At 40.3% G+C, this 13,855-nt stretch overlaps 1 non-coding gene across 1 annotated transcript; it reads left to right on the plus strand.

Annotated features, from left to right (window-relative positions):
• The first annotated feature begins 13,513 nt into the window (after positions 1-13,513).
• Positions 13,514-13,620, plus strand: LOC128287205 (small nucleolar RNA R71). Its single transcript, XR_008277901.1, has one exon. It is a non-coding gene; the product is annotated as a small nucleolar RNA R71 (small nucleolar RNA).
• Positions 13,621-13,855: the final 235 nt, after the last annotated feature.

Genomic DNA, 13,855 nt, shown 5'->3' on the forward strand with positions numbered 1-13,855 from the left:
CTAGTTTGACTGGTTCGCCCACTGTTTCGAGGCACGAGTGTGTCGATTGCCCATGTGTTTTGGCAAGTTCGCCCACGGCTATGTTGTACGATCGTGGTAACTTTATCGCTTCCCGTGTTGGTAAAATTTTTCCATGTTTTCGTACGGCCTAAGGCACGCCTGTGTGCCTGGCCAAGTGGTATTTAGAGAGTCTGTGTACCATGATTCGGTTAGTATGTTAGATGTTAAAAACTCAAATTTAAAGAAATTAATACTGTTAGTGCTCCGGTTGCCTCCTGAGAAGCACTTATTTATAGTTTAAGCTCAACTTACTTCTCTGGTGCGTGATTATGGTGAATTAAGGCACTCCTCATCCCTGCTATCAATTTTATCAACATAAGGTTTAAGACGAGTACCATTTACCTTGAACGTGCCAAATTTGGAGTGGTTTACCTCGACCGTACCATATGGAAAAATACTAATTACCGTAAGAGGGGTTTTTCATTTGGTTCAGAAGTCACAATTCAAGGATCTGATGCATCGAGTAGTACTTTGTCTCCAACTTTAAGCTGTTTTTTTGGAGAAATTAAGCTCCTCATAGCGTGGTTTTGGTTTATCGTGTTTTCTCAGTTTATGTGTCCGCCATTTATCTAGCTCCTCGATTTGTAACATTTGTTCTTCATGGATAGGTTCTTTGTTGTTGCTTGGCTTATGTATGTTCTTCGAACCTATTTTCTGTAAAGAAGGTTGCACTATATGGTTAGTTTTAGCCAAATGATTTGTACAGTCACCTTCAATTTTTGATGTGTTCTTCAAATTATGGGCTTGAAGGGTTATTGTTTCGTCTCCCACACGAAGTGTGAGTTCACCTGTGCCAACATCAATAATAGTTCTAGCGGTTGCTAAAAAGGGCCTTCCTAAAATTAAGGGAACGTTGCTATCCTCCTCTTTGTCTAGAACAACGAAATCAACTGGGAATATAAATTTTCTGACTTTAACGAGTGCATCTTCAATAATACCCCTAGGAAATCTGATAGTTTTATCTGCTAATTGAATGCTCATCCTAGTTTGTTTGGGTTTTCCTAGACCTAGTTGATTAAATAATTTGTAAGGCATAACATTCATACTAGCCCCTAAATCAGCGAACGCATTATTAAAATCTAAACTACCAATTAAACAAGGAATTGTAAAACTCCTTGGATCTTTTAGTTTGTTAGACAGCTTATTCTGTAGAATGGCTGAGCAGGCCGCGTTCAGCTCTACATGCGATGCTTCATCTAACTTTCGTTTATTTGCTAAAAGCTCCTTTAAGAACTTGATTGCGTTTGGCATCTGTGAAAGGGCTTCAATAAACGGTAAGTTAATATGTAGTTTCTTTAGAAGTTTAAGAAATTTACTAAATTATTCGTCTGAGCGGTCTTTGTTTGTCGCATTGGGGTATGGCACGTGAGGTTTATATTCTGTAATCATCGGCTTTGGCTCATTGTGGCCTACCTCATCCTTACCTATGCTTACCACCATTTCTGGCCTTGGTTCTGCAACTAGCCATTCCTCATCTTGAATGACAATCGCGTTGAGTTGTTCCTTTGGGTTAGATTCAGTGTTGCTTGGCAGGCTACCTTGTGGTCGTAAGGAAATCAACTTGGCGAGTCCAATCTGAGTTTCGAGCCCATGGATTGATGCTTGTTGATTTTTGAGTGCAGTCTCGGTATTCTAAAAATGAGTTTCTAACATTGAGATGAAATTTGTTAGCATCTCTTTAAGGTTTGGCATTTTCTCTTGTTGGTAGGGTGGTTGTTGGAAGCCTGGATGTAACACCCCGAACCCGAGACCATCGCCGGTGTCGGACACGAGGGGTTAACGAGACAAATCCTCTTAAAGTACCGACCAATTTGGCATTTCCAGACAGGCTGGAAAACTGCGTCACTGTCGCCTTAAAAATCATATCTCGAGTTTCAAAACTCGGAAACTGATTCCGTAAATTTTCCCTTAATTTAGACTCAGATATCCATCCATGGATTTATTTCTAGAATTTTTGGTTGGGCCAATTGGTACAGTTTATTAGTTAAAGTCACCCATGTTACAGGGTCGACTACACTAACCTTCACGCGTTACAACTTGAATATCTCTCTGTACAGGGCTTTAATACTGGTACCGTTTTTTTCTAATCAAACTAGACTCAAAATGGAATCTGCACATATAAGGCATGACTTCTAATTCTTTCTGGATAATTTATAGAAAATTTTCAAAGTCGCGACAGGGGACCCAGAAACCGTTCTGGCCCTGTCTTACGAGAACTTTAATATCTCTCGGTATACTGTTCATATGATCGTTTCGTTACTTTCATATGAAAATAGACTCGTCAAGGTTCGTTTACATAATATATTCACTATTTAATACCATTCCTACAAAGTTTGGTGATTTTTCAAATCCGTACCACTGCTGCTGCCAGTATCTATTTTCAAGGTAAACTTTACCTATCTTGTGGTTTCCATGGGCCAACTATAATTTTGACATACATAGGTCCACATATGATCATATTTAGCCATTCCAATGGCTGATCATGTGACCAACACTCTCATTCCAAACCATAATCACATCATGAAACCAAATATAATTACAAGCACAAATGGTCAAATTCCATCCTCCACTTTTACGAACCATTTTCGCATGGTCGTACACATATACATCACAAAGAACTTAAAAACAATCGAGGGTAGTCCTATACATGCCATATCCAAAGTTCAACCAAAAGAGTACCAAAAAGGGGGTTTGATAGTGTGGATGACTTCACTTCAATGATCCCGAATCCGATCGCTAACGAGTAAAATCTATAAAACAGAGAAACAAAGGAACGGAGTAAGCAATTTATGCTTAGTAAGTTTGAGCAAGAAATTCCAGCACAACAAAAGCATAGCATTCATAAAGCTAACGGATAATTTCATATGCACAAATTCTCAATATCATACTCATTTCACATTCCAACCCCTATGTTCATACATAAGGGATCACCTTAGTCAAATACCGGAAACTCATTACTCGACTGAGCGAATATTATTCAAGGAATCAACTAATTCAAGCTCATATGAACATACCTCATTGCTGGAATTTTTTCAAGCGCATTAACTGAAATTTTACAGCAAGATCGCTTATTCTAGAATCACGTACCTTGAATTTAACCGGATATAACGACTCGCTCAAATGCCTTCGGACGAAGCCGGTTATAGCGACTTCATACGAATGCCTTCGGACTTAACCCGGGTTTAGTAACTTGCACAATGCCTTGGGCTTAGCCCGGATTTATTAACTCGCACGAATGCCTTCGGATCCTAGTCCGGATATAGTCACTTAGCACAAAGCCTTCGGGACTTAGCCCGAACATCATTCGAATAACCGAGCACAATTATCAATAAATTATGACTCATTCGTATTTCATTTTCAATAGCAAAACTCAAACACAAGGCACTTTTTACACTTGCAATTTCGGCTCAATAGCCACACCCAAAGAGCATGATTTTAATTTGCTTTAAACATGATCTAATCAATTCAGAATTTAAGCTCTATTACTCAAGAACTTACCTCGGACGTGGTCGAACGATTTCGACGGCTATTTTACGACTTTTTCCTTCCCCTTATCGGATTTAGCTCCCCTTTGCTCTTGAGCTTAATTTAACAAATAAATTGGTTTTATCATTTGAGCATCGAAAGAGGAATTCAAGATACCTAGCCAATATATATACTCATTAGGCATCAAAGTTGCATATGTACGAAATCATGAATCGAACTCAACACATTAGTTAATATTCCTCTTAGCCGAATTTTCTAAGCCAAGAATAGGCATCAATATGCTTGCCTCTAACCGAATGCATGCACACCAATTTCCCCTCATGTGGCCGAACATACATGTCCATGTTAAGGCCAATTATACACTTAATACCACACAAAAACAGCATACATTTTACTACTAACGCATTACATATCGTAGCTCAATGCACATCTCTCATTTAATTCATAATCGAGACATCATCACAAGCAAATATACACCTTGAAATAGCATATATGTCATACCAATACATCGTGTGCAAACATATATACATATATATATGCTAGAGCCGAATCTCAAGTTGATTGTAACTAAACATGAACAAAATTTCAATACACAAATCTTACTTTCCATGCAATGAGCATAAATCACACTTATGGATGTACCATGGCCGAATACATCACAACACCATAATTTTGGTCATGATTAAACAAAGAACTTAGTATCTCATTCAAAAATGCTAAAAGAAAATCTAAGAGCCCTCAATCCCCCATCACATGTATCATTATCAAGCTTGATATTTAGCATGCAATGGCATTAACACCACATTTACTTTGGCCGAATTTCATTCCCATGACATAGCAAAGATTTGAACCATGGGCTACCAAGAACATCAAGCTAGCAACTAAAAACGTGCATGAATCTCATGGCACAACCTCAAACATACCTTAATCTTGATGCAAGTATAGCCAACCTCTTCCTAATCCTCTTCCAAAACAAACATGAAGCAAAATTCCTTCCTTCCTCTAGTATTTTGGTCAAGAGAGAATGAAAAGATGGATGAACAATTTTTTTCTTTTCTCTTCCACAATGCACGGCAATGGGGGTTTCACTCACACACACATTTTTTTTCTTTCTTTATTACCCATACTTATTTGTTTATTGTTTCTCCCTAATGCACCAACAAAACATGTTTAATGACATGTTTAGCCCATGATTCCTTGTCATGGCGGCCACTACAACTTGGGGGAATTTGACATGCAAGTCCTCCCTTTGACTACATGCACTATTAGGTCCTTATAGATTAGCCTTTCACTTTTCAAAAGTGTCACACAGGTCCTACTAACTGAATTCACATGCAATCGGCTAAATCGGAACTTGAAATTTTCACACATTCATAATTACATATTCTAGACAATAAATATTATATTCAAACATTTTGGTGACTCGGTTTAGCGGTCCCGAAACCACTTCCCGACTAGGGTCAAATTTTGGGCTGTGACAACTCTCCCCCACTTAAGAAATTTCATCCCCGAAAATCTTACCGGTAAATAGGTTTGGGTAACGCTCTTTCATAGAGCTCTCGGGTTCCCAAGTAGCTTCTTCCATCCCGTGTTTGAGCCATAACACTTTTACTAACGGAACCCTTTTGTTTCGCAACTCCTTCACTTCACGAGCTAGGATACGAATCGGTTCTTCTTCATAACTCATATCGGATTGAATTTCAACCTCTGATGGACTAATTACGTGCGACGGATCAGATCTATAGCGCCGAAGCATCGAAACATGAAAGACGTCATGAATCTTTTCAAGTTCAGAGGGTAAAATCAAACGATACGCAACTGGACCGACTCGTTTGGATATCTCATATGGCCCGATGAACCTCGGGTTCAATTTGCCTTACTGGCCAAATCGAGTATCTTTTCCAAGGCGAAACTTTAAGAAACACTTTATCTCCCACTTGATACTCAATGTCTTTTCGTTTGAGATCCGCGTCGACTTTCGACGATCGGAGGCTATCTTGATTTTCACGGATTACTTTTACTTTCATTCAGCATCTTTAATCAAACCCACTCCAAAATTTTGTTCTCACCGAGCTCGGTCCAAAACAATGGTGTACGGCATTTACGCCTCGTACAAGGCCTCGTAAGGCGCCATCTTAATACTTGATTGAAAACTATTGTTGTAAGCGAATTCAATCAAAGGTAAGTACTGTTCCCATGAACCACGAACTCGAGGATGCAACATCTCAACATATCCTCAAGTATCTGAATTATCCGCTCGGATTGACCATCGGTTTGGGGTGAAAGGCGGTCTTGAAATGCAACTTGGTACCCAAAGCTTCTTGCAATTTCTTCCAAAATCGCGAGGTGAACCTCGGATCTCTATCCGACACAATGTAAATCGGTACCCGTGTAATCTCACAATCGAGAAAGCGTACAATTCAGCTAGTTTATCCAATGAAAATCCGTGCATACAGGGATAAAGTGAGCCGACTTAGTCAATCTATCAACAACAACCCAAATCGCATCCTTCTTACTTGCTGACAATGGCAGTCCGGACACAAAGTCCATTGTGACTCGATCCCATTTCCACTCGGGTATCATAATCGGCTGAAGTAATCCTGAAGGCACTTGATGTTTCGCTTTCACTTGTTGACATATTAAACATCTCGAAACAAAGTCGGAGATGTCTCGTTTCATACCATGCCACCAAAACCGACGTTTCAAATCGTTGTACATCTTCGTACTCCCCGGGTGGATTGCCATTCGGCTACAATGGGCTTCGTTCAGAATTATCGAAATAAGTTCCGAATTCTTTGGAACACACAGACGACCCCTGAACCTCAAACAATTGTCATCATCGATCTGAAACTCCGATTCCTTGTTCGGAACACACTCAGCCCATTTTGCAACCAACTCATCGTCGACTTTTTGAGCTTCACAAATTTGATGTATCAATAATGGTTTGGCTTTCAATTCAGCTACTAACACATTGTCGGATCGAACGGACAAGTGCACATTCATCGCTCGTAAAGCGAATAATGATTTACGACTTAAGGCATCCGCAACCACATTCGCCTTTCTCGGGTGATAGTCAATGACCAGCTCATAATCCTTTAACAGCTCGAGCCAACGTCTTTGTCGCAGATTTAAGTCTCTTTGAGTCATCAAATATTTGAGACTTTTGTGATCCGAATACACGTGGCACTTCTCACCAACTAAGTAATGTCGCAATATCTTTAAGGCGAATACGATGGCAGCCAATTCGAGATCATGGGTCGGATAATTTTTCTCATGTGGCTTTAATTGCCTCGGCGCGACAGGCCACAACTCGACCTTCTTGCATCAATATGCAACCTAACCCAAGTAGGGAGGCGTCACTATAGATGACAAACTCTTTGCCAGATTCGGGTTGCACTAGAATTGGGGCTTCAGTCAAATAAGTTTTCAGTTGATCGAAACTTTTCTGACATTTCTCCGTCCATTCGAACTTAACATCCTTTTGGAGTAGCTTCGTCATTGGCGTGGCTATCGTTGAGAAACCTTTTACAAATCATCGGTAATAACCGGCAAGCCCCAAAAAGCTCCGAACCTCGGTAATATTTCTCGGAGGCTTCCAGTTAAGTATGGCTGAAATTTTGTTCGGGTCGACTCGAATACCCGATGCAGATACCACATGCCCCAAGAAGCTAACCTCTCTTAACCAGAACTCACACTTGCTGAACTTAGCATATAATTGCTTATCCCGTAAAATTTGCAGCACTAACCTCAGGTGTTCAGCATGTTCGGTCTCATTTCTTGAATAGACCAAGATGTCATCAATGAACACGACTACGAACCGATCCAAATATGGTCTGAAGATCCGATTCATCAAATCCATAAATACCGCAGGGGCATTAGTAAGCCCAAACGGCATCACTAGGAACTCGTAGTGACCATATCTCGCTCAAGGCGGTCTTGGGTACGTCCGAATCTCGAATTCAGAATCGATAATAGCGATCTCAAATCTATTTTCGAGAACACCGAGGCTCCTTCAGTTGATCGAACAAATTGTCGTCTGTGATAGCGGATATTTGTTCTTTATCGTCGCTTTATTAAGTCGACGATAGTCGATGCTGCAACCTCATGGTTCCATTCTTCTTTTTCACAAACAACACTGGCGCACCCCAAGGTGAAAAACTCGGACGAGCAAAACCTCTATCCACCAATTCTTGCAACTGAGCTTTCAACGCCTTTAATTCCGTTGGTGCCATACGATATGGAGCTATCAAAATTGGAGTGGTACCAGGTACCAATTCGATGCCAAACTCTATTTCCCGAATGGGTGGTAAACCCGGCAATTCTTCAGGGAAAACATCCGGGTATTCACAAACCACCGCAGATTCGGGTTTCTTTTCTGACTCCTTGTCATCGAGCACATATGCAAGGTACGCTTCGCACCCTTTTCTTACATATTTCTGGGCCAACATTGCTGATATTACAGCTGGCAACCCCTTTAAGTCCGTAGACTCAACCCGAATTATCTCGTTATTCGCGCACCTCAGATCGATAGTCTTGCTTTTGCAATTTACAACCGCATCGTGCATGGTCAACCAATCCAAACCAAGAATAACGTCGAATTCGTCGAACGGCAAAAGCATCAAGTCCGCGGAAAACAAGAACCTTGAAATACTAGGGACTTTTCTTACACACTTTGTTGACAAGCACGTAATGACCCAAGGGTTTGACACCCGAATTACAAACTCAGTAGACTCAATAGGCAAAGTCTTACTGGATGCTAAGGTTTCGCATATATAAGAATGAGTAGAACCAGGGTCAATCAAAGCAATCACATTAGTATCGAAAAGAGTGAAAGTACCGGTAATGACATCTGGTGAGGCAGCATCCTCGCGTCTTGGCGTATGGCATAAGTCCTAGCAGAGCACGAGCCTCGGGTCTTGTTGTAGCATCTTTCGACCCTCTCGACCGCCACTAGCATTGCCCGCATTTCGGATGGCCTACCTCGGCGATGGTAGCACCCGGTTTCCACTTTGACTTACATTTTGTTCAAGCAACCTCGGGCAATCCTTGATAAAGTGGTCGGCCGATCCACACTTATAGCGAGGAGCGATCACGGAACCTCTGACTCCCGAATGCCATTTGCCACAATGTCGACACTCCATTCGGTTTCGACGATCATTCCCAACACCGGAGACCGAAGTGCCTCGTATACCCATAGGGGTCGATCACGATCTCGTCTAAAAGGCCAAGCGCCTCTAGACCGGCTCACATCTTCTCGAAATCTCTTCGATGCACGTTGATGAGACTTTCCGAGGACCTTTTTGAAATTCTCCGGTTCCCACATCAACTTTTGATTCTCCTTTCTAAGCTCTTGACTTTACAAGCTCGCTCAACAAGTACTACGAACTCTCGTATTTCGAGAATGCCAACAATCATCCTTATATCATCATTCAGCCCATCCTCGAAGCGTTTACATAATAGCTTCGGATGAAACACATTCGGCGTATCTCATGAGTCTAACAAATTTTCGCTCGTAGTCGAACGGACATAGAGCCTTGCTTAAGATCAAGAAATTCCTTTTGTTTTTGGTCAATGAATCTCGATCGATATACTTCTTTCGAACTCGGTTTGGAAAAACTCCCAAGTTACTTGCTCCTAGGCACAACCAAGTCATTGTACTCCACCAATAGTAGGCGTAATCGTAGCAAGGAGATAGTACACTTTAAGCACTCATCGGTGTACAAGATAGCTCATCGAGCACCGGATAGTGTTGTCCAACCAAAATTCAGCTTGCTCGGCATCGTCGTCATCCGTAGCTTTAAATTCAGTGGCCCTATGTTTTCGAATCACGTCATTGGGGCTTACTTGACCTTATTTGGTCGATTCGGAGGTATTGTAGGTCTTGGGGTTGCATTAGTCGGGAATGGAGGTTGTGGAACAGTAGTGTTAGTTCGAATGTATTGGTTGAACCAATCATTCATCACGCTATAAAAGGCTTGCCTAGCCTCATCATTCGGATTGTTGGCAATAGGTTGAGAGTCATTGGCGCTTGTCCTCTTGCGGAGCAGCGCCACACTCTCCACATCATCACTATTGCTCGGTTGGGATCAGGATCCATTGCTATAAACAAACACAAATTCGAATGTCGAAATCACCACACTATCAATTATCACTTAATGGCATGTATAGCTAGACCCCAAACATATCACGGTAGTCCTAGAATCGACTAAACCGTGGCTCTGATACCAATAAAATTGTAACACCCCGAACCCGAGACCATCGCCGGTGTCGGACACGAGGGGTTAACGAGACAAATCCTCTTAAAGTACCGACCAATTTGGCATTTCCAGACAGGCTGGAAAACTGCGTCACTTTCGCCTTAAAAATCATATCTTGAGTTTCAAAACTCAGAAACTGATTCTGTAAATTTTCCCTGAATTTAGACTCCGATATCCATCCATGAATTTATTTCTAGAATTTTTTGTTGGGCCAATTGGTACAGTTTATTAGTTAAAGTCACCCATGTTACAGGGGTAGACTACACTGACCTTCACACGTTACAACTTGAATATCTCTCTGTACAGGGCTTTAATACTGGTGCCGTTTGTTTCTAATGAAACTAAACTCAAAATGGAATCTTCACATATAAGGCATGACTTCTAATTCTTTCTGGATAATTTATAGAAAATTTTCAAAGACGCGACAGGGGACCCAGAAACCGTTCTGGCCCTGTCTCACGAGAACTTTAATATCTCTCGGTATACTGTTCTTATGATTGTTTCGTTACTTTCATATGAAAATAGACTCGTCAAGGTTCGTTTACATAACTTATTCACTATTTAATACCATTCCTACAAATTTTGACGATTTTTCAAATCCGCACCACTACTGCTGCCAGTATCTATTTCCAAGGTAAACTTTACCTATCTTGTGGTTTCCATGGGCCAACTATAATTTTGACATACATATGTCCACATATGATCATATTTAGCCATTCCAATGGCTGATCATGTGACCAACACTCTCATTCCAAACCATAATCACATCATGAAACCAAATATAATTACAAGCACAAATGGTCAAATTCCATCCTCCACTTTTACGAACCATTTTCGCATGGCCGTACACATATACATCACAAAGAACTTAAAAACAATCGAGGGTAGTTCTATACATGCCATATCCAAAGTTCAACCAAAAGAGTACCAAAAAGGGGGATTGATAGTGTGGATGACTTCACTTCAATTATCCCGAATCCGATCGCTAACGAGCAAAATCTATAAAACAGAGAAACAAAGGAACGGAGTAAGCAATTTATGCTTAGTAAGTTTGAGCAAGAAATTCCAGCACAACAAAAGCATAGCATTCATAAAGCTAACGGATAATTTCATATGCATAAATTCTCAATATCATACTCATTTCACATTCCAACCCCTATGTTCATACATAAGGGATCACCTTAGTCAAATACCGGAAACTCATTACTCGACTGAGCGAATATTATTCGAAGGGAATCAACTAATTCAAGCTCATATGAACATACCTCATTGCTGGAATTTTTTTTTCAAGCGCATTAACTGAAATTTTACAGCAAGATCGCTTATTCTAGAATCACGTACCTTGAATTTAACGGATATAACGACTCGCTCAAATGCCTTCGGACGAAGCCCGATTATAGCGACTTCGCACGAATGCCTTCTGGACTTAACCCGGGTTTAGTAACTTGCACAATGCCTTGGGCTTAGCCCGATTTATTAACTCGCACGAATGCCTTCGGATCCTAGTCCGGATATAGTCACTTAGCACAAAGCCTTGGGACTTAGCCGGACATCATTCAATAACCGAGCACAATTATCAATAAATTATGACTCATTCGTATTTCATTTTCAATAGCAAAACTCAAACACAAGGCACTTTTACACTTGCAATTTCGGCTCAATAGCCACACACAAAGAGCATGATTTTAATTTGCTTTAAACATGATCTAATCAATTCGAATTTAAGCTCTATTACTCAAGAACTTACCTCGGACGTGGTCGAACGATTTCGACGGCTATTCTACGACTTTTTCCTTCCCCTTATCGGATTTAGCTCCCTTTGCTCTTGAGCTTAATTTAACAAATAAATTGGTTTTATCATTTGAGCATCGAAAGAGGAATTCAAGATACCTAGCCAATATATATACTCATTAGGCATCAAAGTCGCATATGTACGAAATCATGAATCGAACTCAACACATTAGTTAATATTCCTCTTAGCGAATTTTTCGAGCCAAGAATAGGCATCAATATGCTTGCCTCTAACCGAATGCATGCACACCAATTTCCCTCATATGGCCGAACATACATGTCCATGTTAAGGCCAATTATACACTTAATACCACACAAAACAGCATACATTTTACTACTAACGCATTACATATCGTAGCTCAATGCACATCTCTCATTTAATTCATAATCGAGACATCATCACAAGCAAATATACACCTTGAAATAGCATATATGTCATACCAATACATCGTGTGCAAACATATATACATATATATATGCTAGAGCCGAATCTCAAGTTGATTGTAACTAAACATGAACAAAATTTCAATACACAAATCTTACTTTCCATGCAATGAGCATAAATCACACTTATGGATGTACCATGGCGAATACATCACAACACCATAATTTTGGTCATGATTAAACAAAGAACTTAGTATCTCATTCAAAAATGCTAAAAGAAAATCTAAGAGCCCTCAATCCCCATCACATGTATCATTATCAAGCTTGATATTTAGCATGCAATGGCATTAACACCACATTTACTTTGGCGAATTTCATTCCCATGACATAGCAAAGATTTGAACCATGGGCTACCAAGAACATCAAGCTAGCAACTAAAAACGTGCATGAATCTCATGGCACAACCTCAAACATACCTTAATCTTGATGCAAGTATAGCCAACCTCTTCCTAATCCTCTTCCAAAACAAACAGGAAGCAAAATTCCTTCCTTCCTCTAGTATTTTCGGTTAAGAGAGAATGAAAAGATGGATGAACAATTTTTTTCTTTTCTCTTCCACAATGCACAGCAATGGGGGTTTCACTCACACACACACATTTTTTTTCTTTCTTTATTACCCATACTTATTTGTTTATTGTTTCTCCCTAATGCAACAACAAAACATGTTTCATGACATGTTTAGCCCATGATTCCTTGTCATGGCCGGCCACTACAACTTGGGGGGGGAATTTGACATGCAAGTCCTCCCCTTTGACTACATGCACTATTAGGTCCTTATAGATTAGCCTTTCACTTTTCAAAAGTGTCACACAAGTTCTACTAACTGAATTCACATGCAATCGGCTAAATCGGAACTTGAAATTTTCACACATTCATAATTACATATTCTAGACAATAAATATTACATTCAAACATTTCGGTGACTCGGTTTAGCGGTCCCGAAACCACTTCCCGACTAGGGTCAAATTTTGGGCTGTCACACTGGAGGTGCTGGTCTCTGATTCCCATGGCCTTCCCATGAAAAATTAGGGTGGTTCCTCCAACCTGCATTGTAAGTATTGCTATAGGGATTGTTTTAAGATCGAGGATTTTTACCCATGTAATTTAACTGTTCGTTCTCCATGTTGTAGCCATAAGGTGGGTATTCTGAATTGCTTGATCCGCCTCCACTTGCTTCGCATTGCATTACTGTATGAACCTGTGAAGAATTAAGGAAACCATCAATTTTCTTATTCAAGAGTTCTACTTGATTAGAGAGCATGGTGACCATATCGACGTTACAAATGCCGGTTGTTTTCGTTGGCTTTGTCCTCATGACTTGCCACTGATAGTTATTCAGTGACATCTCCTCTATAAATTCATAGGCATCTTCATGTGTCTTATTATTGATGGTTCTGCCAGCAGCTACGTCAACCATTTGTTTAGTCGAAGGATTCAGGCCATTATGAAAGGTTTGAACCTATAGCCAAAGCGATAACCCATGGTGAAGGCATCTTCTCAAGAGGTCCTTGTATCTCTCCCATGTATCGTAGAGTGTTTTTAAATCCATCTGCATAAAGGAAGAAATATCATTACATAATTTAGCTGTTTTAGTCGGCGGGAAATATTTTAATAAAAACTTTTCGGTCATTTGGTCCCAAGTAGTGATTGACCCCCGTGGCAACGAGTTCAAACACTATTTAGCTTTGTTTCTCAATGAAAAAGGGAACAACTGAAGACGAATGGCGTCATTAGAAACGCCATTAATATTAAATGTGTCACATTGTTCCAAAAAGTTTTCCAAGTGAGCGTTCAGATCCTCATCTTGCGAACCATCA

This window comes from Gossypium arboreum, chromosome 13, assembly GCF_025698485.1.
Source record: "Gossypium arboreum isolate Shixiya-1 chromosome 13, ASM2569848v2, whole genome shotgun sequence".
In the NCBI taxonomy this organism is placed as follows: domain Eukaryota; kingdom Viridiplantae; phylum Streptophyta; class Magnoliopsida; order Malvales; family Malvaceae; genus Gossypium; species Gossypium arboreum.